Genomic DNA, 22,500 nt, shown 5'->3' with positions numbered 1-22,500 from the left:
TGCGCTCCGAAGCGGGGTTACTGGAGCGCCCCCTCTTTTTTTGTCAGAGCGTTTGGTGGGGTTTCTCGCATTGGCTCTTCCCAGGCCCGGTTGTTGGGTGCGCTCCCACCCTGGCGCGCGCGAAGTTGGAAGTTGGGTTAATTGCCCGGGCGCGCACCTTCGCCAGGGTGGGCACCTTGGTGCGCACACCTTGGCTGGGCTGCGCACCAGGGCGGGCTCAAGATGGCACCAGCATTCCCTTTTTCTCACTATCTTTCAAAACGGAAATTTTAAAATCTCGTTTTTTTTTTGCCTTTTATGGAAATTAGTGAAGGCATCGCATCAAAGGTGCGCACCTCGCTGCCCACCTTGGTGTGCTCCGAGGTGCCCACCACGGTGCGCAACGCCGGTGCGAACCCGGGAGCGCCCCGATGTGTGCTCCAAGGTGCGGCGTGCACGAAGTCGGACCCCGGTTTGCCCCGGGTGCGCACCTCGCGTGCACCTTGGTGCGCACACCTTGGCTGGGTTGCGCGGCCTGGTGGGCACCATGGTGCGCACCAAGGAGCGCTCCGAAGTGTGCTCCAAGGTGCGGCGTGCACGAAGTCGGAGCCCGGTTTGCCCCGGGTACGCACCTCGCGTGCACCTTCGCCGGGGTGGGCACCTCGGCTGGGTTGCGCGCCCTGGTGCGCACCAAGGAGCGCTCCGAAGTGTGCTCCAAGGTGCGGCGTGCACGAAGTCGGAGCCCGGTTTGCCCCGGGTGCGCACCTTCGCCGCGGTGCGCACCATGGCGTGCACGAAGTCGGAGCCCGGTTTGCCCCGGGTGCGCACCTCGCGTGCACCTTCGGCGGGGTTGCGCGCCCTGGTGGGCACCATGGTGCGCACCAAGGAGCGCTCCGAAGTGTGCTCCAAGGTGCGGCGTGCACGAAGTCGGAGCCCGGTTTGCCCCGGGTGCGCACCTCGCGTGCACCTTCGGCGGGGTTGCGCGCCCTGGTGGGCACCATGGTGCGCACCAAGGAGCGCTCCGAAGTGTGCTCCAAGGTGCGGCGTGCACGAAGTCGGAGCCCGGTTTGCCCCGGGTGCGCACCTCGCGTGCACCTTCGCCGCGGTGGGCACCATGGCGTGCACGAAGTCGGAGCCCGGTTTGCCCCGGGTGCGCACCTCGCGTGCACCTTCGCCGGGGTGGGCACCTCGGCTGGGTTGCGCGCCCTGGTGCGCACCAAGGAGCGCTCTGAAGTGTGCTCCAAGGTGCGGCGTGCACGAAGTCGGAGCCCGGTTTGCCCCGGGTGCGCACCTCGCGTGCACCTTCGCCAGGGTGGGCACCTCGGTGTGCTCCGAGGTGCGAACCCGAGAGCGCTCCGAGGTGCCCACGAAGTCGAAAGTCGGGTTAATTGCATTGTTTTCCCCGGGTGCGCTCCGAGGTGCGCAACATCGGCGCGCACCAAGGAGGGCTCCGAAGTGTGCTCCAAGGTGCGCACGATGGCGTGCACCTCTGGTGCGCACGATTCGGAGCTCGGTTTGACCGGGGTGCGCACACCTTGGCTGGGTTGCGCACCTTTTGTGCGCTCCAAGGTGCGCACGAAGTCGGAGCTCGGTTTGCCCCGGGTGCGCACCTTCGCCAGGGTGCGCACCTTGATGCGCACGCCTTGGCTGGGCTGCGCACCTTGGTGGGCGCCATGGTGCGCACCTTTCGTGCGCTCCAAGGTGCGCACGAAGTCGGAGCTCGGTTTGCCCCGGGTGCGCACCTTGGTGGGCGCCATGGTGCACTCCGAGGTGCCCAAGATTGGTGCGCACCAAGGAGCGCTCCGAAGTGCGCTCCAAGGTGCGCGCGAAGTCGAAAGTTGGGTTAATTGTCCGGTTTGCCTCGGGTGCGCACCTTGCGTGCACCTTCGCCAGGGTGGGCGCCTTGGTGCGCACACCTTGGCTGGGCTGCGCACACCTTGGCACCCGCGTTTCCTTCATTTTAAATTTTTTTTTTTTACAATCTCTCAAGTGGGAAATTCTATAATCTCAACTTTTTTTGCCTTTTCAGGAAACTTTTGAATGGAGCGCATCATTGGTGCGCTCCGAAGTGTGCTCCAAAGCTCTCTCCAGCTGCGTGCACCTGCCCCGGCCGCGCACCCGGCCCCGCCCAGCTTCGCTCACCTGTCCCGGGCGTCTGGTGCGGAACCTTAGAGTAAGAAACATCACCGTGCACCTTGGCCAACGTGCGCGACTCGACCGAGCGCGCACTGGCCGAGGTGCACACCGATTTCACCTGGGTGCGCGCGCAGCACCTCGGGCGCACCGGGGTGCGCGCACAACGCCCGGGTTGCACCGTGGCCTGTGTGCTCGGGGCGCCTCGGGTGCGCGCTCGGTGTCGCCCCCGCGCGCGCGGTAGTGCGGGCAGCGCACCCCGGCCCGGCCCGGCCCCGACGAGAACGCAAACGGGCAAAAGGTTTATTCAAATAGCATTGCGACGCCCGGCGAAAAACTAAAAAAGGGTGCAACACCGGGACTTCCCGGGAGGTCACCCATCCCAGTACTACTCCGGCCCAAGCGCGCTTAACTGCGGAGTTCTGATGGGATCCGGTGCACTAACGCTGGTATGATCGCACCCGTTATGAGCTTGTCGCAGTGTGTACTTAGCAAACCGCGACCCACGTGCGAATCCACCCCGGCCACCCACCCCCGTCGAGGTGCACACCCTCCCTCGCGAAGTGCGCCCCGTTCGCCAAGTGTGAGCCCTGCCCGGGTGCGCGCACCTTGCTAGGGCGTCGGGTGTGCACCCGGCCCGGCCTACGTGCGTGCACCTGGAGGGGGCGTCGTGTGCGTGCAGTGTCCCGTCTGCAACGCGATGCCCACACACCACCTCGGGCGCAACGACCTGCGCTCACATGTGGGCCGAGTGCACCTTGGTGCATGTTCGGGGCGCCTCGGGTGCACGCTCGATCTTGCCCCGGTGCACCAAGGCGCTCGGTTTGCCCCGGGTGCGCACTTGGTGCAAGGTGGGCACCCAAAATAGGGATCAAGCACCAAAACACAAGTTTCGGGATGCAAAATGGGACCCAAGGACCACAAATGCGTTCCAAGACCCATGATGGGTCCACGAGAACAAAAATGTGTTCCGAGACTTAATAAACAAATATTGGGTTTTAGGAGAAGAAACATGCTCTGATGCCCAAAACGAGAATCGACCCCGAAAAGGCCACAGGCCAAAAGTGGGATGCGAGACAAAAAAAAATGGGACCCGAGGACCAAAATTGGGTTCCCAGGTCGAAGACAGGGCAACCGGACAAGAAACGACCTCTAAGGCTCGAAATGAGTCCCGGCGACTAAAACTTGACAAGAAGCACCCATCAGGCACCCAACTCGACACCCATGGGATGCCGACCCACCCGGGCTTCCACCTAGCACACCTTGGCACCCACCCACCCTCGCACCCAACCTCGCACCCAACTTAGCACCTTTGAACCCACATTGGCACTCACCCTGACCCTGGCACCTTGGAACCCACATTGGCACTCACCTTGACCCTGGCACCCACCTTTGCACTCACCTTGGGACCCACCCTGGCTCCCACCTCGGCACCCACCCAGACACCCACCTTGGTTCCTTGGCACCCACCTTGGATCCTTGGCACCCACCCCGACACCCACCTTGGCACGCAACTTGGCTACTTGCCACCCATCTTGGCTCCTTGACGCCCACCCCGACAACCACCCCGTGACCTACCCTGGCTAGGGTTGGTGCACACCCACCCTGGTGCCCACCTTGGCACCCACCCTATGACCCACCTTGGCACGCACCTTAGTACCCACCCCGTTACCCACCCTAGGACCCACCCCGTGACCCACCTTGGCCAGGGTGGGTGCCTTGGTGCGCACAACTTGCCTGGGCTGCACACCAGGGCGGGCTCAAGATGGCACCCGCGTTCCGTTTTTTTCACTATCTTTCAAAACGGAAATTTTAAAATCTCATTTTTTTCTTTTTTTTGCCTTTTCTGGAAATTAGTGAAGGCAGCGCATCAAAGGTGCGCAATGCTGGTGCGAACCCGGGAGCGCTCCGATGTGTGCTCCAAGGTGCGGCGTGCACGAAGTCCGAGCCCGGTTTGCCCCGGGTGCGCACCTCGCGTGCACCTTCGCCGGGGTGAGCACCTTGGCTGGGTTGCGCGCCCTGGTGCGTACCAAGGAGCGCTCTGAAGTGTGCTCCAAGGTGCGGCGTGCACGAAGTCGGAGCCCGGTTTGCCCCGGGTGTGCACCTCGGGTGCGCACCTCGCGTGCACCTTCGCTGCGGTGGGCACCTTGGCTGGGTTGCGCGCCTTGGTGGGCACCATGCAGTGCACGAAGTCGGAGCCCGGTTTGCCCCGGGCGCGCACCTCCGCCAGGGTGGGCACCTTGGTGCGCACAACTTGCCTGGGCTGCGCACCAGGAAGGGCTCAAGATGGCACCCGCGTTCCGTTTTTTTCACTATCTTTCAGAACGGAAATTTTAAAATATCGTTTTTTTTTGCCTTTTCTGGAAATTAGTGAAGGCAGCGCATCAAAGGTGCGCAACGCTGGTGCGAACCTGGGAGCGCTCCGATGTGTGCTCCAAGGTGCGGCGTGCACAAAGTCGGAGCCCGGTTTGCCCCGGGTGCGCCCTGGTGGGCACCATGGTGCGCACCAAGGAGCGCTCCGAAGTGTGCTCCAAGGTGCGGCCTGCACGAAGTCGGAGCCCGGTTTGCCCCGGGTGTGCACCTCGGGTGGGCACCTTGGTGCGCATGCCTTGCCTGGGCTGCGCACCAGGGCGGGCTCAAGATGGCACCCGCGTTCCTTTTTTTTCACTATCTTTCAAAACGGAAATTTTAAAATCTCATTTTTTTTTGCCTTTTTCTGGAAATTAGTGAAGGCAGCGCATCAAAGGTGCGCACCTCGCTGCCCACCACGGTGCGCAACGCCGGTGGGCACCCGGGAGTGCTTCGAAGTGTGCTCCAAGGTGTTGCGTGCACGTTGTCGGAGCCCGGTTTGCCCCGGGTGCGCACCTCGCGTGCACCTTCGTCGGGGTGGGCACCTTGGCTTGGTTTGCCCCGGCTGCGCTCCGAAGCGGGGTTATTGGAGCGCCGCCTCTTTTTTTGTCGGAGCGTTTGGTGGGGTTTCTCGCATTGGCTCTTCCGAGGCCCGGTTGCCACCCTGGCGCGCACGAAGTCGGAAGTAGGGTTAATTGCCCGGGTGCGCACCTTTGCCAGGGTGGCACCTTACCTGGGCTGCGCACCAGGGCGGGCTCAAGATGGCACGCGCGTTCCGTTTTTTTCACTATCTTTCAAAACGGAAATTTTAAAATCTCCTTTTTTTTTTGCCTTTTCTGGAAATTAGTGAAGGCAGCGCATCAAAGGTGCGCACCTCGCTGCCCACCTTGGTGTGCTCTGAGGTGCGCACCCGGGAGCGCTACGAAGTGTGCTCCAAGGTGCGGCGTGCACGTTGTCGGAGCCCGGTTTGCCCCGGGTGCGCACCTCGCCTGCACCTTGGCCGGGGTGGGCACCTTGGCTGGGTTTGCCCAGGGTGCGCTCCGAAGCGGGGTTACTGGAGCGCCCCCTCTTTTTTTGTCAGAGAGTTTGGTGGGGTTTCTCGCATTGGCTCTTCCCAGGCCCGGTTGTTGGGTGCGCTCCCACCCTGGCGCGCGCGAAGTTGGAAGTTGGGTTAATTGCCCGGGCGCGCACCTTCGCCAGGGTGGGCACCTTGGTGCGCAAACCTTGGCTGGGCTGCGCACCAGGGCGGGCTCAAGATGGCACCAGCATTCCCTTTTTCTCACTATCTTTCAAAACGGAAATTTTAAAATCTCGTTTTTTTTTTGCCTTTTATGGAAATTAGTGAAGGCATCGCATCAAAGGTGCGCACCTCGCTGCCCACCTTGGTGTGCTCCGAGGTGCCCACCACGGTGCGCAACGCCGGTGCGAACCCGGGAGCGCCCCGATGTGTGCTCCAAGGTGCGGCGTGCACGAAGTCGGACCCCGGTTTGCCCCGGGTGCGCACCTCGCGTGCACCTTGGTGCGCACACCTTGGCTGGGTTGCGCGGCCTGGTGGGCACCATGGTGCGCACCAAGGAGCGCTCCGAAGTGTGCTCCAAGGTGCGGCGTGCACGAAGTCGGAGCCCGGTTTGCCCCGGGTGCGCACCTTCGCCGCGGTGGGCACCATGGCGTGCACGAAGTCGGAGCCCGGTTTGCCCCGGGTGCGCACCTCGCGTGCACCTTCGCCGGGGTGGGCACCTCGGCTGGGTTGCGCGCCCTGGTGCGCACCAAGGAGCGCTCTGAAGTGTGCTCCAAGGTGCGGCGTGCACGAAGTCGGAGCCCGGTTTGCCCCGGGTGTGCACCTCGCGTGCACCTTCGCTGCGGTGGGCACCTTGGCTGGGTTGCGCGCCTTGGTGGGCACCATGCAGTGCACGAAGTCGGAGCCCGGTTTGCCCCGGGCGCGCACCTCCGCCAGGGTGGGCACCTTGGTGCGCACAACTTGCCTGGGCTGCGCACCAGGAAGGGCTCAAGATGGCACCCGCGTTCCGTTTTTTTCACTATCTTTCAGAACGGAAATTTTAAAATATCGTTTTTTTTTGCCTTTTCTGGAAATTAGTGAAGGCAGCGCATCAAAGGTGCGCAACGCTGGTGCGAACCTGGGAGCGCTCCGATGTGTGCTCCAAGGTGCGGCGTGCACGAAGTCGGACCCCGGTTTGCCCCGGGTGCGCACCTCGCGTGCACCTTGGTGCGCACACCTTGGCTGGGTTGCGCGCCCTGGTGGGCACCATGGTGCGCACCAAGGAGCGCTCCGAAGTGTGCTCCAAGGTGCGGCGTGCACGAAGTCGGAGCCCGGTTTGCCCCGGGTGCGCACCTCGCGTGCACCTTCGCCGCGGTGGGCACCATGGCGTGCACGAAGTCGGAGCCCGGTTTGCCCCGGGTGCGCACCTCGCGTGCACCTTCGCCGGGGTGGGCACCTTGGTGTGCAGACCTTGGCTGGGTTGCGCGCCCTGGTGGGCACCATGGTGCGCACCAAGGAGCGCTCCGAAGTGTGCTCCAAGGTGCGGCCTGCACGAAGTCGGAGCCCGGTTTGCCCCGGGTGTGCACCTCGGGTGGGCACCTTGGTGCGCATGCCTTGCCTGGGCTGCGCACCAGGGCGGGCTCAAGATGGCACCCGCGTTCCTTTTTTTTCACTATCTTTCAAAACGGAAATTTTAAAATCTCATTTTTTTTTGCCTTTTTCTGGAAATTAGTGAAGGCAGCGCATCAAAGGTGCGCACCTCGCTGCCCACCACGGTGCGCAACGCCGGTGGGCACCCGGGAGTGCTTCGAAGTGTGCTCCAAGGTGCTGCGTGCACGTTGTCGGAGCCCGGTTTGCCCCGGGTGCGCACCTCGCGTGCACCTTCGTCGGGGTGGGCACCTTGGCTGGGTTTGCCCCGGCTGCGCTCCGAAGCGGGGTTATTGGAGCGCCGCCTCTTTTTTTGTCGGAGCGTTTGGTGGGGTTTCTCGCATTGGCTCTTCCGAGGCCCGGTTGCCACCCTGGCGCGCACGAAGTCGGAAGTAGGGTTAATTGCCCGGGTGCGCACCTTTGCCAGGGTGGGCACCTTACCTGGGCTGCGCACCAGGGCGGGCTCAAGATGGCACGCGCGTTCCGTTTTTTTCACTATCTTTCAAAACGGAAATTTTAAAATCTCCTTTTTTTTTTGCCTTTTCTGGAAATTAGTGAAGGCAGCGCATCAAAGGTGCGCACCTCGCTGCCCACCTTGGTGTGCTCTGAGGTGCGCACCCGGGAGCGCTACGAAGTGTGCTCCAAGGTGCGGCGTGCACGTTGTCGGAGCCCGGTTTGCCCCGGGTGCGCACCTCGCCTGCACCTTGGCCGGGGTGGGCACCTTGGCTGGGTTTGCCCAGGGTGCGCTCCGAAGCGGGGTTACTGGAGCGCCCCCTCTTTTTTTGTCAGAGCGTTTGGTGGGGTTTCTCGCATTGGCTCTTCCCAGGCCCGGTTGTTGGGTGCGCTCCCACCCTGGCGCGCGCGAAGTTGGAAGTTGGGTTAATTGCCCGGGCGCGCACCTTCGCCAGGGTGGGCACCTTGGTGCGCACACCTTGGCTGGGCTGCGCACCAGGGCGGGCTCAAGATGGCACCAGCATTCCCTTTTTCTCACTATCTTTCAAAACGGAAATTTTAAAATCTCGTTTTTTTTTTGCCTTTTATGGAAATTAGTGAAGGCATCGCATCAAAGGTGCGCACCTCGCTGCCCACCTTGGTGTGCTCCGAGGTGCCCACCACGGTGCGCAACGCCGGTGCGAACCCGGGAGCGCCCCGATGTGTGCTCCAAGGTGCGGCGTGCACGAAGTCGGACCCCGGTTTGCCCCGGGTGCGCACCTCGCGTGCACCTTGGTGCGCACACCTTGGCTGGGTTGCGCGGCCTGGTGGGCACCATGGTGCGCACCAAGGAGCGCTCCGAAGTGTGCTCCAAGGTGCGGCGTGCACGAAGTCGGAGCCCGGTTTGCCCCGGGTACGCACCTCGCGTGCACCTTCGCCGGGGTGGGCACCTCGGCTGGGTTGCGCGCCCTGGTGCGCACCAAGGAGCGCTCCGAAGTGTGCTCCAAGGTGCGGCGTGCACGAAGTCGGAGCCCGGTTTGCCCCGGGTGCGCACCTTCGCCGCGGTGCGCACCATGGCGTGCACGAAGTCGGAGCCCGGTTTGCCCCGGGTGCGCACCTCGCGTGCACCTTCGGCGGGGTTGCGCGCCCTGGTGGGCACCATGGTGCGCACCAAGGAGCGCTCCGAAGTGTGCTCCAAGGTGCGGCGTGCACGAAGTCGGAGCCCGGTTTGCCCCGGGTGCGCACCTCGCGTGCACCTTCGGCGGGGTTGCGCGCCCTGGTGGGCACCATGGTGCGCACCAAGGAGCGCTCCGAAGTGTGCTCCAAGGTGCGGCGTGCACGAAGTCGGAGCCCGGTTTGCCCCGGGTGCGCACCTCGCGTGCACCTTCGCCGCGGTGGGCACCATGGCGTGCACGAAGTCGGAGCCCGGTTTGCCCCGGGTGCGCACCTCGCGTGCACCTTCGCCGGGGTGGGCACCTCGGCTGGGTTGCGCGCCCTGGTGCGCACCAAGGAGCGCTCCGAAGTGTGCTCCAAGGTGCGGCGTGCACGAAGTCGGAGCCCGGTTTGCCCCGGGTGCGCACCTCGCGTGCACCTTCGCCAGGGTGGGCACCTCGGTGCGCACACCTTCTCAATGTTTTCTTGCCTTTTCTGGAAATTGGTGAAGGCAGCGCATCAAAGGTGCGCACCTCGGTGTGCTCCGAGGTGCGAACCCGAGAGCGCTCCGAGGTGCCCACGAAGTCGAAAGTCGGGTTAATTGCATTGTTTTCCCCGGGTGCGCTCCGAGGTGCGCAACATCGGCGCGCACCAAGGAGGGCTCCGAAGTGTGCTCCAAGGTGCGCACGATGGCGTGCACCTCTGGTGCGCACGATTCGGAGCTCGGTTTGACCGGGGTGCGCACACCTTGGCTGGGTTGCGCACCTTTTGTGCGCTCCAAGGTGCGCACGAAGTCGGAGCTCGGTTTGCCCCGGGTGCGCACCTTCGCCAGGGTGCGCACCTTGATGCGCACGCCTTGGCTGGGCTGCGCACCTTGGTGGGCGCCATGGTGCGCACCTTTCGTGCGCTCCAAGGTGCGCACGAAGTCGGAGCTCGGTTTGCCCCGGGTGCGCACCTTGGTGGGCGCCATGGTGCACTCCGAGGTGCCCAAGATTGGTGCGCACCAAGGAGCGCTCCGAAGTGCGCTCCAAGGTGCGCGCGAAGTCGAAAGTTGGGTTAATTGTCCGGTTTGCCTCGGGTGCGCACCTTGCGTGCACCTTCGCCAGGGTGGGCGCCTTGGTGCGCACACCTTGGCTGGGCTGCGCACACCTTGGCACCCGCGTTTCCTTCATTTTAAATTTTTTTTTTTTACAATCTCTCAAGTGGGAAATTCTATAATCTCAACTTTTTTTGCCTTTTCAGGAAACTTTTGAATGGAGCGCATCATTGGTGCGCTCCGAAGTGTGCTCCAAAGCTCTCTCCAGCTGCGTGCACCTGCCCCGGCCGCGCACCCGGCCCCGCCCAGCTTCGCTCACCTGTCCCGGGCGTCTGGTGCGGAACCTTAGAGTAAGAAACATCACCGTGCACCTTGGCCAACGTGCGCGACTCGACCGAGCGCGCACTGGCCGAGGTGCACACCGATTTCACCTGGGTGCGCGCGCAGCACCTCGGGCGCACCGGGGTGCGCGCACAACGCCCGGGTTGCACCGTGGCCTGTGTGCTCGGGGCGCCTCGGGTGCGCGCTCGGTGTCGCCCCCGCGCGCGCGGTAGTGCGGGCAGCGCACCCCGGCCCGGCCCGGCCCCGACGAGAACGCAAACGGGCAAAAGGTTTATTCAAATAGCATTGCGACGCCCGGCGAAAAACTAAAAAAGGGTGCAACACCGGGACTTCCCGGGAGGTCACCCATCCCAGTACTACTCCGGCCCAAGCGCGCTTAACTGCGGAGTTCTGATGGGATCCGGTGCACTAACGCTGGTATGATCGCACCCGTTATGAGCTTGTCGCAGTGTGTACTTAGCAAACCGCGACCCACGTGCGAATCCACCCCGGCCACCCACCCCCGTCGAGGTGCACACCCTCCCTCGCGAAGTGCGCCCCGTTCGCCAAGTGTGAGCCCTGCCCGGGTGCGCGCACCTTGCTAGGGCGTCGGGTGTGCACCCGGCCCGGCCTACGTGCGTGCACCTGGAGGGGGCGTCGTGTGCGTGCAGTGTCCCGTCTGCAACGCGGTGCCCACACACCACCTCGGGCGCAACGACCTGCGCTCACATGTGGGCCGAGTGCACCTTGGTGCATGTTCGGGGCGCCTCGGGTGCACGCTCGATCTTGCCCCGGTGCACCAAGGCGCTCGGTTTGCCCCGGGTGCGCACTTGGTGCAAGGTGGGCACCCAAAATAGGGATCAAGCACCAAAACACAAGTTTCGGGATGCAAAATGGGACCCAAGGACCACAAATGCGTTCCAAGACCCATGATGGGTCCACGAGAACAAAAATGTGTTCCGAGACTTAATAAACAAATATTGGGTTTTAGGAGAAGAAACATGCTCTGATGCCCAAAACGAGAATCGACCCCGAAAAGGCCACAGGCCAAAAGTGGGATGCGAGACAAAAAAAAATGGGACCCGAGGACCAAAATTGGGTTCCCAGGTCGAAGACAGGGCAACCGGACAAGAAACGACCTCTAAGGCTCGAAATGAGTCCCGACGACTAAAACTTGACAAGAAGCACCCATCAGGCACCCAACTCGACACCCATGGGATGCCGACCCACCCGGGCTTCCACCTAGCACACCTTGGCACCCACCCACCCTCGCACCCAACCTCGCACCCAACTTAGCACCTTTGAACCCACATTGGCACTCACCCTGACCCTGGCACCTTGGAACCCACATTGGCACTCACCTTGACCCTGGCACCCACCTTTGCACTCACCTTGGGACCCACCCTGGCTCCCACCTCGGCACCCACCCAGACACCCACCTTGGTTCCTTGGCACCCACCTTGGATCCTTGGCACCCACCCCGACACCCACCTTGGCACGCAACTTGGCTACTTGCCACCCACCTTGGCTCCTTGACGCCCACCCCGACAACCACCCCGTGACCTACCCTGGCTAGGGTTGGTGCACACCCACCCTGGTGCCCACCTTGGCACCCACCCTATGACCCACCTTGGCACGCACCTTAGTACCCACCCCGTTACCCACCCTAGGACCCACCCCGTGACCCACCTTGGCCAGGGTGGGTGCACCCACCCTGGTGCCCACCTTGGCACCCACCCATCCTAGCACCCAGCCTGTGACCGGGCTTGGAACCCAACCTTGCACCCGCACCCGTCTTGGCCAGTGTGGGTGCGCACCCATCCTGGCACCCACGTTGTGACACACCCTTTAACCCACGCACCCTAGCACCCACGTTGGCACCCACCTTGGAACCCAACCTAGCAACTTGGCACCCACCCCGTGACCCACCTTGGCATCCACCATAGCAGTCGCCGACTTGGCACCCACCTCGGCACCCACCTTGACACTTGTGGACCCACCTTGCCACTCACCCTAGCATCGACCCATCCTAGCACCCACCCTGGCACCTTTGCACCCTAGCACTCACCCATCCTAGCACCTAACCTGTGACCCACCTTGACACTCACCCTCGCACCCACCTTGGAACCCAACCTAGCACCCACCCACCCTGACACCAACCCTAGCACCTACCCACCCTTGCACCCACCCTGTGACCCATCTTGGCACCCACCCATCCTACCACTCAACCTATCACCCACCTTCTCACCCACCTTGGCATCCACCTTAGCACCCACCCACACTGGCACCTTGGCACCCACCTCGGGCAAGGTGGGTGCACACCCACCCTGGCACCCAATTTAGAACCCACCGAGCATGTTACCCACCTTGGCACCCACATTGCAGCCCACCCTAGTACCCACCCTATGACCCACATTGGCATCCACACCCTAGCACCCAGGCACCTCGACACCCGCCTTGACACCCACCCTAGCACTGAACCTGTGACCCACCTTGGAACTCACCCTAGAACCCACCCACCCTGTGAACCACCTTGGCATCCACCTTAGCACCCACCCACCTTGGCACCCACTCTAGCACTCACCCATCCTAACACCCAACTTGTTACCCACCTTGGCACCCGCCCTCGCGTCCACCTTGAAACCCACCCTAGCACCCACCCACGCAGGAGCCCACCTTGGCACCCAACCTAACACCCACGCATCCTGGCACCCAACTTGTGACCCACCTTGGAACCCACCCTAGTACCCACCTTTGAACCCACTATATCACCAACCCACCTTGGCACCCACCCTATGACCCTCTTTGGAATCCACCCTAGCACGCACCCACCCTGGCACCCACCATGGAGCGCACCCTAGCACCCACCCACCTCGGCACGCACCTCAACACCCACCTTGGTGTGCGCACTGCGCCAACCTCTCAAAGACCCTATGTGGTGCGCTCCAAAGTGTACACCTTTGGTGCGCTCCAAGGTGCGCACCTTTGGTGCACACCGAGGTGCACACCAAAGTGTGCACCGAGGTGAGCACCAAAGTGCACTCCAGGGTGCACACCAAGGCGTGCACCTTTGGTGCGGTCAATGCAAACGAATTCGGAAGTTGGGGTCGATGTCCTAATCGCTGCTGCAGACTACACGTATGAGAATCGGACAAATAGCTTTATATAGGGGAGGTGTTGCGTTTGATGGGTCGACTCCCCTGGTTGTGTGCACTGCACCAACTTCAAAGACCCTGTCTTGTTTAAGAAGTCAAAAGTTGGGGTGGATGTCCTAATCATTGCTGCAGTCTACGCATGTATGAGAATCAGACAAATAGCTTATATAGGGGAGGTGTTGCATTCGGTGGGTTGACTCCCCTGGTTGTGCGCACTGCGCCAACCTCAAAGACCCCGCATAGCAGAAGAAGTCGGAAGTCGGATTTTGGTGAGCATCAAGGCGTGCACCTTTGGTGCGGTCAACGCAGACGAATTCAGAAGTTGGGGTGGATGTCCTAATCGTTGTTGCAGGCTACACATGTATGAGAATCAGACAAATAGCTTATATAGGGGAGGTGTTGGGTTTGATGGGTCAACTCCCTTGGTTGTGCGCATTACGCCAACCTCAAAGACCTTGTTTTCGTTAAGAAGTCAAAAGTTGGGGTCAATGTCCTAATGGCTCCTGCAGGCTACACATGTATGAGAATCGGACAAATAGCTTATATAGGGGAGGTGTTGGGTTTGATGGGTCGACTCCCCTGGTTGTGCGCATTACGTCAACCTCAAAGACCTTGTTTTCGTTAAGAAGTCAAAAGTTGGGGTCGATGTCCTAATTGCTCCTGTAGACTACACATGTATGAGAATCAGACAAATAGCTTATATAGGGGAGGTGTTGGGTTTGATGGGTTGACTCCCCTAGTTGTTCGCATTACACCAACCTCAAAGACCTTGTTTTCGTTTAGAAGCCGAAAGTTGGGGTCGATGTCCTAATTGCTCCTGCAGGCTACGCATGTATGAGAATCAGACAAATAGCTTATATAGGGGAGGTGTTGGGTTTGATGGGTCGACTCCCCTGGTTGTGCGCATTGCGCCAACCTCAAAGACCCTGCATTGCGGATGAAGTCGAAAGTCAGAGTTTGGTGTGCTACAAGGTGTGGTCGAAGGTGCTCACCTAGGTGTGCACCTTTGGAGCACAGGAAAAGTGCCCTCCAAAAGTGCGCACCTTTGGAGTGCACAAAAGTGCCCTCCAAAAGTGCGCACCTTTGGAGCGCAGAAAAGTGCCCTCCAAAAAGTGCCCTCCAAAAGTGCGCACCTTTGGAGCGCAGAAAAGTGCCCTCCAAAAAGTGCCCTCCAAAAGTGCGCACCTTTGGAGCGCAGAAAAGTGCCCTCCAAAAAGTGCCCTCCAAAAGTGCGCACCTTTGGAGCGCAGAAAAGTGCCCTCCAAAAGTGCGCACCTTTGGAGCGCAGAAAAGTGCCCTCCAAAAAGTGCCCTCCAAAAGTGCGCACCTTTGGAGCGCAGAAAAGTGCCCTCCAAAAAGTGCCCTCCAAAAGTGCGCACCTTTGGAGCGCAGAAAAGTGCCCTCCAAAAAGTGCCCTCCAAAAGTGCGCACCTTTGGAGCGCAGAAAAGTGCCCTCCAAAAAGTGCCCTCCAAAAGTGCGCACCTTTGGAGCGCAGAAAAGTGCCCTCCAAAAAGTGCCCTCCAAAAGTGCGCACCTTTGGAGCGCAGAAAAGTGCCCTCCAAAAAGTGCCCTCCAAAAGTGCGCACCTTTGGAGCGCAGAAAAGTGCCCTCCAAAAAGTGCCCTCCAAAAGTGCGCACCTTTGGAGCGCAGAAAAGTGCCCTCCAAAAGTGCGCACCTTTGGAGCGCACAAAAGTGCCCTCCAAAAGTGCGCACTTTTGGTGCGCACCAAGGCGCTGGTTCGGTCGTTGCAGGCGAGTTCGGAAGTTGGGGTCGATGTCCTGAGCGGAGGTGCAAACTACACAGGTGTCGGAATCGGACAAATAGCTTATATAGGGGAGGTGTATGCTTCGATGGGTCGACTCCCCAGGTTGAGCGCACCGCGCCAACCTCAAAGACCCTACGGTATGGATGAAGTCGGAAGTTGGGTCCGATGACCGATTCGATTAGTAGGTATGCTCATGAGGTCGGAATTTGGGTCCGATGACCTGCCATGTGCAGGAAGGCGAATGTTGACACTGTGCGTTGCAAGGTGCACACCAAGGCGCTGGTGCGGTCTTTTTAGTCGAGTTCGGAAGTTGGGGTCGATGTCCTGATCGGAGGTGCAAGCTACACAGGTGTGGGAATCGGACAAATAGCTTATATAGGGGAGGTGTATGCTTCGTTGGGTCGACTCCCCGGGTTGAGCGCACCGCGCCAACCTCAAAGACCCTACGGTATGGATGAAGTCGGAAGTTGGGTCCGATGACCGATTCGATATGTAGGCATACTCGCGAGGTCGGAATTTGGGTCCGATGACCTGCCACGTGCAGGAAGGCGAATGTTGGCACTGTGCGTTGCAAGGTGCGCACCAAGGCGCTGGTTCGGTCATTGGAGGCGAGTTCGGAAGTTGGGGTCGATGTCTTGATCGGAGGTGCAAACTACACAGGTGTGGGAATCGGACAAATAGCTTATATAGGGGAGGTGTATGCTTCGTTGGGTCGACTCCCCGGGTTGAGCGCACCGCGCCAACCTCAAAGACCCTACGGTATGGATGAAGTCGGAAGTTGGGTCCGATGACCGATTCGATATGTAGGCATACTCGCGAGGTCGGAATTTGGGTCCGATGACCTGCCATGTGCAGGAAGGCGAATGTTGGGACTGTGCGTCGCAAGGTGCGCACCAAGGCGCTGGTGCCGTCGTTGCAGTCGAGTTCGGAAGTTGGGGTCGATGTCCTGGTCAGAGGTGCAAACTACACAGGTGTGGGAATCGGACAAATAGCTTATATAGGGGAGGTGTATGCTTCGATGGGTCGACTCCCTGGGTTGAGCGCACCGCGCCAACCTCAAAGACCCTACAGTATGGATGAAGTCGGAAGTTGGGTCCGATGACCGATTCGATACGTAGGCATATTGGCGAGGTCTGAATTTGTGTCCGATGACCTGCCATGCGCAGGAAGGCGGAATTTGGGTCCGATGACCGAGTTGATGGCGTGCCATGCGCAGAAAGGCGGAATTTGGGTCCGATGACCGAGTTGATGTTGATGGCCCGCCATGCACAGGAAGGCGGAATTTGGGTCCGATGACCGATTTGAAGGCGTGCCATACGCAAAAAGGCGGAGTTTGGGTCCGATGACCGAGTTGATATTGATGGCCCGCCATGCGCAGGAAGGCGGAATTTGGGTCCGATGACCTGACATACGCATGGAGTCCGACTCGGGGGCCGATGTTCGATTCGATGACTTGCATTGTGGGTAAAGTCGGAAGTTGTGGTCTTTGACCCGATTCGATGACCAGACTTCGGCTGCTTGAGAATCGGACAAATAACTTATATAGGGGAGGTAGTGTTCTCGAGCATCCTCCCCCCGTGCCCGTTTATGTCGATTGATGCTGGTGCTCGACTGGTTGGAGCGCTCGGATGCAAAAATCTTGCACCAGGATTTATCGATTGTGATGGACACGGCAAGTCTCCTGATTGCTATGCAGGAGCTCATCGTGAATCTCTATGCGGCCTTGGTATGGACTCGACCTGCGGAATGGTTCGGCAATGGTAGTCGCTCCAACACGTCCTTGCAATGGCCACAGAGGTGATTCGACTAGAGCTCCAGTCTAGCTTTTGGGTTGCTTGGCGGACTGGTATAGCCGCGATCGAGTTCCGGCCATGAACGTTTTAGATAGCTCTTGGGCTTTCTGGGACGGAAGTCGGAAGTTTGGGCTGTTGTCCGATTTGATGACCATTCTTCGGATGTGTGAGAATCGGACAAATAACTTATATAGGGGACTGTGTTGTCTCACGCAGCCCCCTCCGTGCCCCTCTATCTCGACCGATGTTGGTGCTTGAAAGGGTTGGGATCGCTCGGATTTATAAACGTGCACCACCATTTGTCGAGTGTGAGGGACGCGGCAGGTCTCCTAAATGCTATGCGGGCGCTCTCTGAGAATCTCTATCCGGCCTCGACACAGACTAGTCTTGCTGAATGGTTTGGCACTGGTAGTCGATCCAACACGTCGTTGTTGTGGCCGCCTAGGCGATTCGATTCGAGCCCCCGTCTAGCTTTTGGGTTGCTTGGCGGATTTTGCCCTATCCGCAAGTGAGCTCGGTCCCTAAACGTTCGAGAAACCCGATTGCTATGCGCCGACTCTCTTTCTTGCGAGCCTCCATCTAGCTTTTGGGTCTCTACGGAACGGAAGTCGGAATCTGGGACCGTTGTTTGATTCGACGAGGCAGACTACGGTTGTGCGAGAATCGGACAAATAACTTATATAGGGGAGGTGTTGACTGGAGCATTCTCCCCCGTGCCCCTCTAACTCGACCAATGCTGGCGCTCGAACGGTGGTAGCGCTCGGATTTTCATTGAGCGCCAGCATTGGTCGATTTAGAGGGGCATGCGAGATTCCCGAATGCTATGCGAGGGCTCTAACGGAAATGTCTATTGGTTTCGGTATGGATGCAATTGCGAGTGGTTCGGCAAAGGTAGTCGTTCCGATGCGTCCATGTCGTGGCCAAATCGATAATTCGATTTGAGCCCTCGTATAGCATTTGGGTCTCTCGATGTGATTCCGCATTCCAGTCCCTTTGGGCACTGCTTGAGCCGCATCCCAGGGGGTTCCCTTCCCAATAATCTGCCTCGCAACCCGATTGCTATGCGGTGAGGCTCCTCGGCCGCCTCGGAACTATCTGTGTATCAGACGCATCGCGGGATAAGGGGTTGGCAACGGTAGTCGCCCCAAGCGCGTCCGATGCTTGGACCATTCCGAGGCGGCCCTGAAGCCTCTTCCGTCTAGCCGTTGGGTCCTTCTCGCCGCATCCCTCGCCTCGCACCCCGATTGCTATGCGGTGAGGCTCCTCGGCCGCCTCGGAACTATCTGTGTATCGGACGCGTCGCGGGATAAGGGGTTGTCACTGGTAGTCGCCCCAAGCGCGTCCGATGCTTGGACCATTCCGAGGCGGCCCTGAAGCCTCTTCCGTCTAGCCGTTGGGTCCTTCTCGCCGCATCCCTCGCCTCGCACCCCGATTGCTATGCGGTGAGGCTCCTCGGCCGCCTCGGAACTATCTGTGTATCGGACGCGTCGCGGGATAAGGGGTTGTCATTGGTAGTCGCCCCAAGCGCGTCCGATGCTTGGACCATTCCGAGGCGGCCCTGAAGCCTCTTCCGTCTAGCCGTTGGGTCCTTCTCGCCGCATCCCTCGCCTCGCACCCCGATTGCTATGCGGTGAGGCTCCTCGGCCGCCTCGGAACTATCTGTGTATCGGACGCGTCGCGGGATAAGGGGTTGTCACTGGTAGTCGCCCCAAGCGCGTCCGATGCTTGGACCATTCCGAGGCGGCCCTGAAGCCTCTTCCGTCTAGCCGTTGGGTCCTTCTCGCCGCATCCCTCGCCTCGCACCCCGATTGCTATGCGGTGAGGCTCCTCGGCCGCCTCGGAACTATCTGTGTATCGGACGCGTCGCGGGATAAGGGGTTGTCACTGGTAGTCGCCCCAAGCGCGTTCGATGCTTGGACCATTCCGAGGCGGCCCTGAAGCCTCTTCCGTCTAGCCGTTGGGTCCTTCTCGCCGCATCCCTCGCCTCGCACCCCGATTGCTATGCGGTGAGGCTCCTCGGCCGCCTTGGAACTATCTGTGTATCGGACGCGTCGCGGGATAAGGGGTTGTCACTGGTAGTCGCCCCAAGCGCGTCCGATGCTTGGACCATTCCGAGGCGGACCCGAAGCCTCTTCCGTCTAGCCGTTGGGTCCTTCTCGCCGCATCCTTCGCCTCGCACCCCGATTGCTATGCGGTGAGGCTCCTCGGCCGCCTCGGAACTATCTGTGTATCGGACGCGTCGCGGGATAAGGGGTTGTCACTGGTAGTCGCCCCAAGCGCGTCCGATGCTTGGACCATTCCGAGGCGGACCCGAAGCCTCTTCCGTCTAGCCGTTGGGTCCTTCTCGCCGCATCCCTCGCCTCGCACCCCGATTGCTATGCGGTGAGGCTCCTCGGCCGCCTTGGAACTATCTGTGTATCGGACGCGTCGCGGGATAAGGGGTTGTCACTGGTAGTCGCCCCAAGCGCGTCCGATGCTTGGACCATTCCGAGGCGGACCCGAAGCCTCTTCCGTCTAGCCGTTGGGTCCTTCTCGCCGCATCCCTCGCCTCGCACCCCGATTGCTATGCGGTGAGGCTCCTCGGCCGCCTTGGAACTATCTGTGTATCGGACGCGTCGCGGGATAAGGGGTTGTCACTGGTAGTCGCCCCAAGCGCGTCCGATGCTTGGACCATTCCGAGGCGGACCCGAAGCCTCTTCCGTCTAGCCGTTGGGTCCTTCTCGCCGCATCCCTCGCCTCGCACCCCGATTGCTATGCGGTGAGGCTCCTCGGCCGCCTTGGAACTATCTGTGTATCGGACGCGTCGCGGGATAAGGGGTTGTCACTGGTAGTCGCCCCAAGCGCGTCCGATGCTTGGACCATTCCGAGGCGGCCCCGAAGCCTCTTCCGTGTAGCCGTTGGGTCGTTCTCGCCGCATCCCTCGCCTCGCACCCCGATTGCTATGCGGTGAGGCTCCTCGGCCGCCTTGGAACTATCTGTGTATCGGACGCGTCGTGGGATAAGGGGTTGTCACTGGTAGTCGCCCCAAGCGCGTCCGATGCTTGGACCATTCCGAGGCGGCCCCGAAGCCTCTTCCGTGTAGCCGTTGGGTCCTTCTCGCCGCATCCCTCGCCTCGCACCCCGATTGCTATGCGGTGAGGCTCCTCGGCCGCCTTGGAACTATCTGTGTATCGGACGCGTCGCGGGATAAGGGGTTGTCACTGGTAGTCGCCCCAAGCGCGTCCGATGCTTGGACCATTCCGAGGCGGACCTGAAGCCTCTTCCCTCTAGCCGTTGGGGCTTTCTCGCCGCATCCCTCGCCTCGCACCCTGATTGCTATGCTGTGAGGCTCCTCGGCCGCCTTGGAACTATCTGTGTATCGGACGCATCGCGGGATAAGGGGTTGGCAGTGGTAGTCGCCCCAAGCGCATCCGATGCTTGGACCATTCCGAGGCGGCCCTGCAGCCTCTTCCGTCTAGCCGTTGGGGCCATCTCGCCGCATCCCCCACCTCGCACCACGATTGCTATGCGGTGAGGCTCCTTGGCCGCCTCGGAACTATCTGTGTATCGGACGCATCGCGGGATAAGGGGTTGTCACTGGTAGTCGCCCCAAGCGCGTCCGATGCTTGGACTATTCCGAGGCGGCCCTGCAGCCTCTTCCGTCTAGCCGTTGGGGCCATCTCGCTGCATCCCCCACCTCCTCGGCCGCCTCGGAACTATCTGTGTATCGGACGCATCGCGGGATAAGGGGTTGGCAGTGGTAGTCGCCCCAAGCGCGTCCGATGCTTGGACTATTCCGAGGCAGCCCTGCAGCCTCTTCCGTCTAGCCTTTGGGGCCATCTCGCCGCATCCCTCGCCTCGCACCCCGATTGCTATGCGGTGAGGCTCCTCGGCCGCCTGGGAACTATCTTCGTATCGGACGCATCGCGGGATAAGGGGTTGTCACTGGTAGTCGCCCCAAGCGCGTCCGATGCTTGGACTATTCCGAGGCGGCCCTGTGGCCTCTTCCGTCTAGCCGTTGGGGCCATCTCGCCGCATCCCCCACCTCGCACCCCGATTGCTATGCGGTGAGGCTCTTCGGCCGCCTTGGAACTATCTTCGTATCGGACGCATCGCGGGATAAGGGGTTGTCACTGGTAGTGGCCCCAAGCGCGTCCGATGCTTGGACTATTCCGAGGCGGCCCTGCAGCCTCTTCCGTCTAGCCGTTGGGGCCATCTCGCCGCATCCCCCACCTCGCACCCCGATTGCTATGCGGTGAGGCTCCTCGGCCGCCTTGGAACTATCTTCGTATCGGACGCATCGCGGGATAAGGGGTTGTCACTGGTAGTCGCCCCAAGCGCGTCCGATGCTTGGACTATTCCGACGCGGCCCTGTGGCCTCTTCCGTCTAGCCGTTGGGGCCATCTCGCCGCATCCCCCACCTCGCACCCCGATTGCTATGCGGTGAGGCTCCTCGGCCGCCTTGGAACCATCTTCGTATCGGACGCATCGCGGGATAGGGGGCTGTCACTGGTAGTCGCCCCAAGCGTGTCCGATGCTTGGACCATTCCTAGGCGGCCCTGAAGCCTCTTCCGTCTAGCCGTTGGGGCCTTCCCGCCCCATCCCTCGCCTCGCACCCCCGATTGCTATGCGGTGAGGCTCCTCGGCCGCCTTGGAACCATCTGTGTATCGGACGCATCGCGGGATAAGGGGTTGGCACTGGCAGTCGCCCCAAGCGCGTCCGATGCTTGGACCATTCCGAGGTGGCCCTGAAGCCTCTTCCGTCTAGCCGTTGGGGCCTTCCCGCCCCATCCCTCGCCTCGCACCCCGATTGATATGCGGTGAGGCTCCTCGGCCGCCTTGGAACTATCTGTGTATCGGACGCATCGCGGGATAAGGGGTTGGCACTGGTAGTCGTCCCAATCGCATCCGATGCTTGGACCATTCCGAGGCGGCCCTGCAGCCTCTTCCGTTTAGCCGTCGGGGCCTTCCCGCCGCATCCCTCGCCTCGCATCCCGATTCCTATGCGGTGAGTCTTCTCGGCCGCCGCGGAACTATACCTGTTATTGCTACTGCATCCTTCGGCTGGTAACCTCCTCTGCCGCCTTGGAACGTTCTCTTTGTCGGACGCGTCGCGGGATAAGGGGTTGGCACTGGTAGTCGCCCCAAGCGCGCCCGATGCATAGACCGCTCCGAGTCGACCTTGCTTTCAGCCTCTCACATGCATAGACCTCTCTGAGTCGACCCTGCAGCCTCTCACGTTTAGCCTTTGGAATCTCGCCTCACAACATGATTGCTATCCTTGATGCATCCCTTGCCTCGAGCCCTGATTGCTTTCTTGGCTGCATCCCTCCTCTCCTCACAGCCCGGTTGTCATCACTGCTTCATCCGTCGCTTCATGCATTCTGGCTGCTGGGCCCTTCCCACCGCACACCTCGATTGCTATCTCTTCTGCATCACACACCCCGATTGCTATCTCTGCTACATCCCTCGGCTCTCACTTCTGCATCCTTCGCCTCACACCTCGATTGCTATCAATGCTGCATCCGTAACCTCACACCCCGATTGCTATGCGGGGAGGCTCCTTGGCCGCCTTGGAAATTTCTGTGTGTCGGACGCACCGCGGGATAAGGGGTTGGCACTGGTAGTCGCCCCAAGTGCGCCCGATTCTTAGACCGCTTCGAGGTGACCTCGTAGCCTCTTTCGTCCAGGCTTCCTGCCTTCAACGCCCTTTTTACACCTCGATTGCTATGCGCGGGCTCGTTGGCGTCTATCACCTCT

General features: G+C 60.8%; 2 non-coding genes across 2 annotated transcripts; both read right to left on the bottom strand.

The window, feature by feature from the left end:
* Nucleotides 1-2,456: 2,456 nt before the first annotated feature.
* LOC131865709 (5S ribosomal RNA) lies at nt 2,457-2,575 on the bottom strand. The gene has a single exon (XR_009364391.1). It is a non-coding gene; the product is annotated as a 5S ribosomal RNA (ribosomal RNA).
* Nucleotides 2,576-10,379: 7,804 nt separating this feature from the next.
* Nucleotides 10,380-10,498, bottom strand: LOC131865708 (5S ribosomal RNA). Its single transcript, XR_009364390.1, has one exon. It is a non-coding gene; the product is annotated as a 5S ribosomal RNA (ribosomal RNA).
* Nucleotides 10,499-22,500: the final 12,002 nt, after the last annotated feature.

The sequence above is a fragment of the Cryptomeria japonica genome, unplaced genomic scaffold (assembly GCF_030272615.1).
Source record: "Cryptomeria japonica unplaced genomic scaffold, Sugi_1.0 HiC_scaffold_117, whole genome shotgun sequence".
Classification (NCBI taxonomy): domain Eukaryota; kingdom Viridiplantae; phylum Streptophyta; class Pinopsida; order Cupressales; family Cupressaceae; genus Cryptomeria; species Cryptomeria japonica.
The sequence above is the reverse complement of the archived record's forward strand: the minus strand, read 5'-3'. Positions and strand labels throughout refer to the sequence as shown.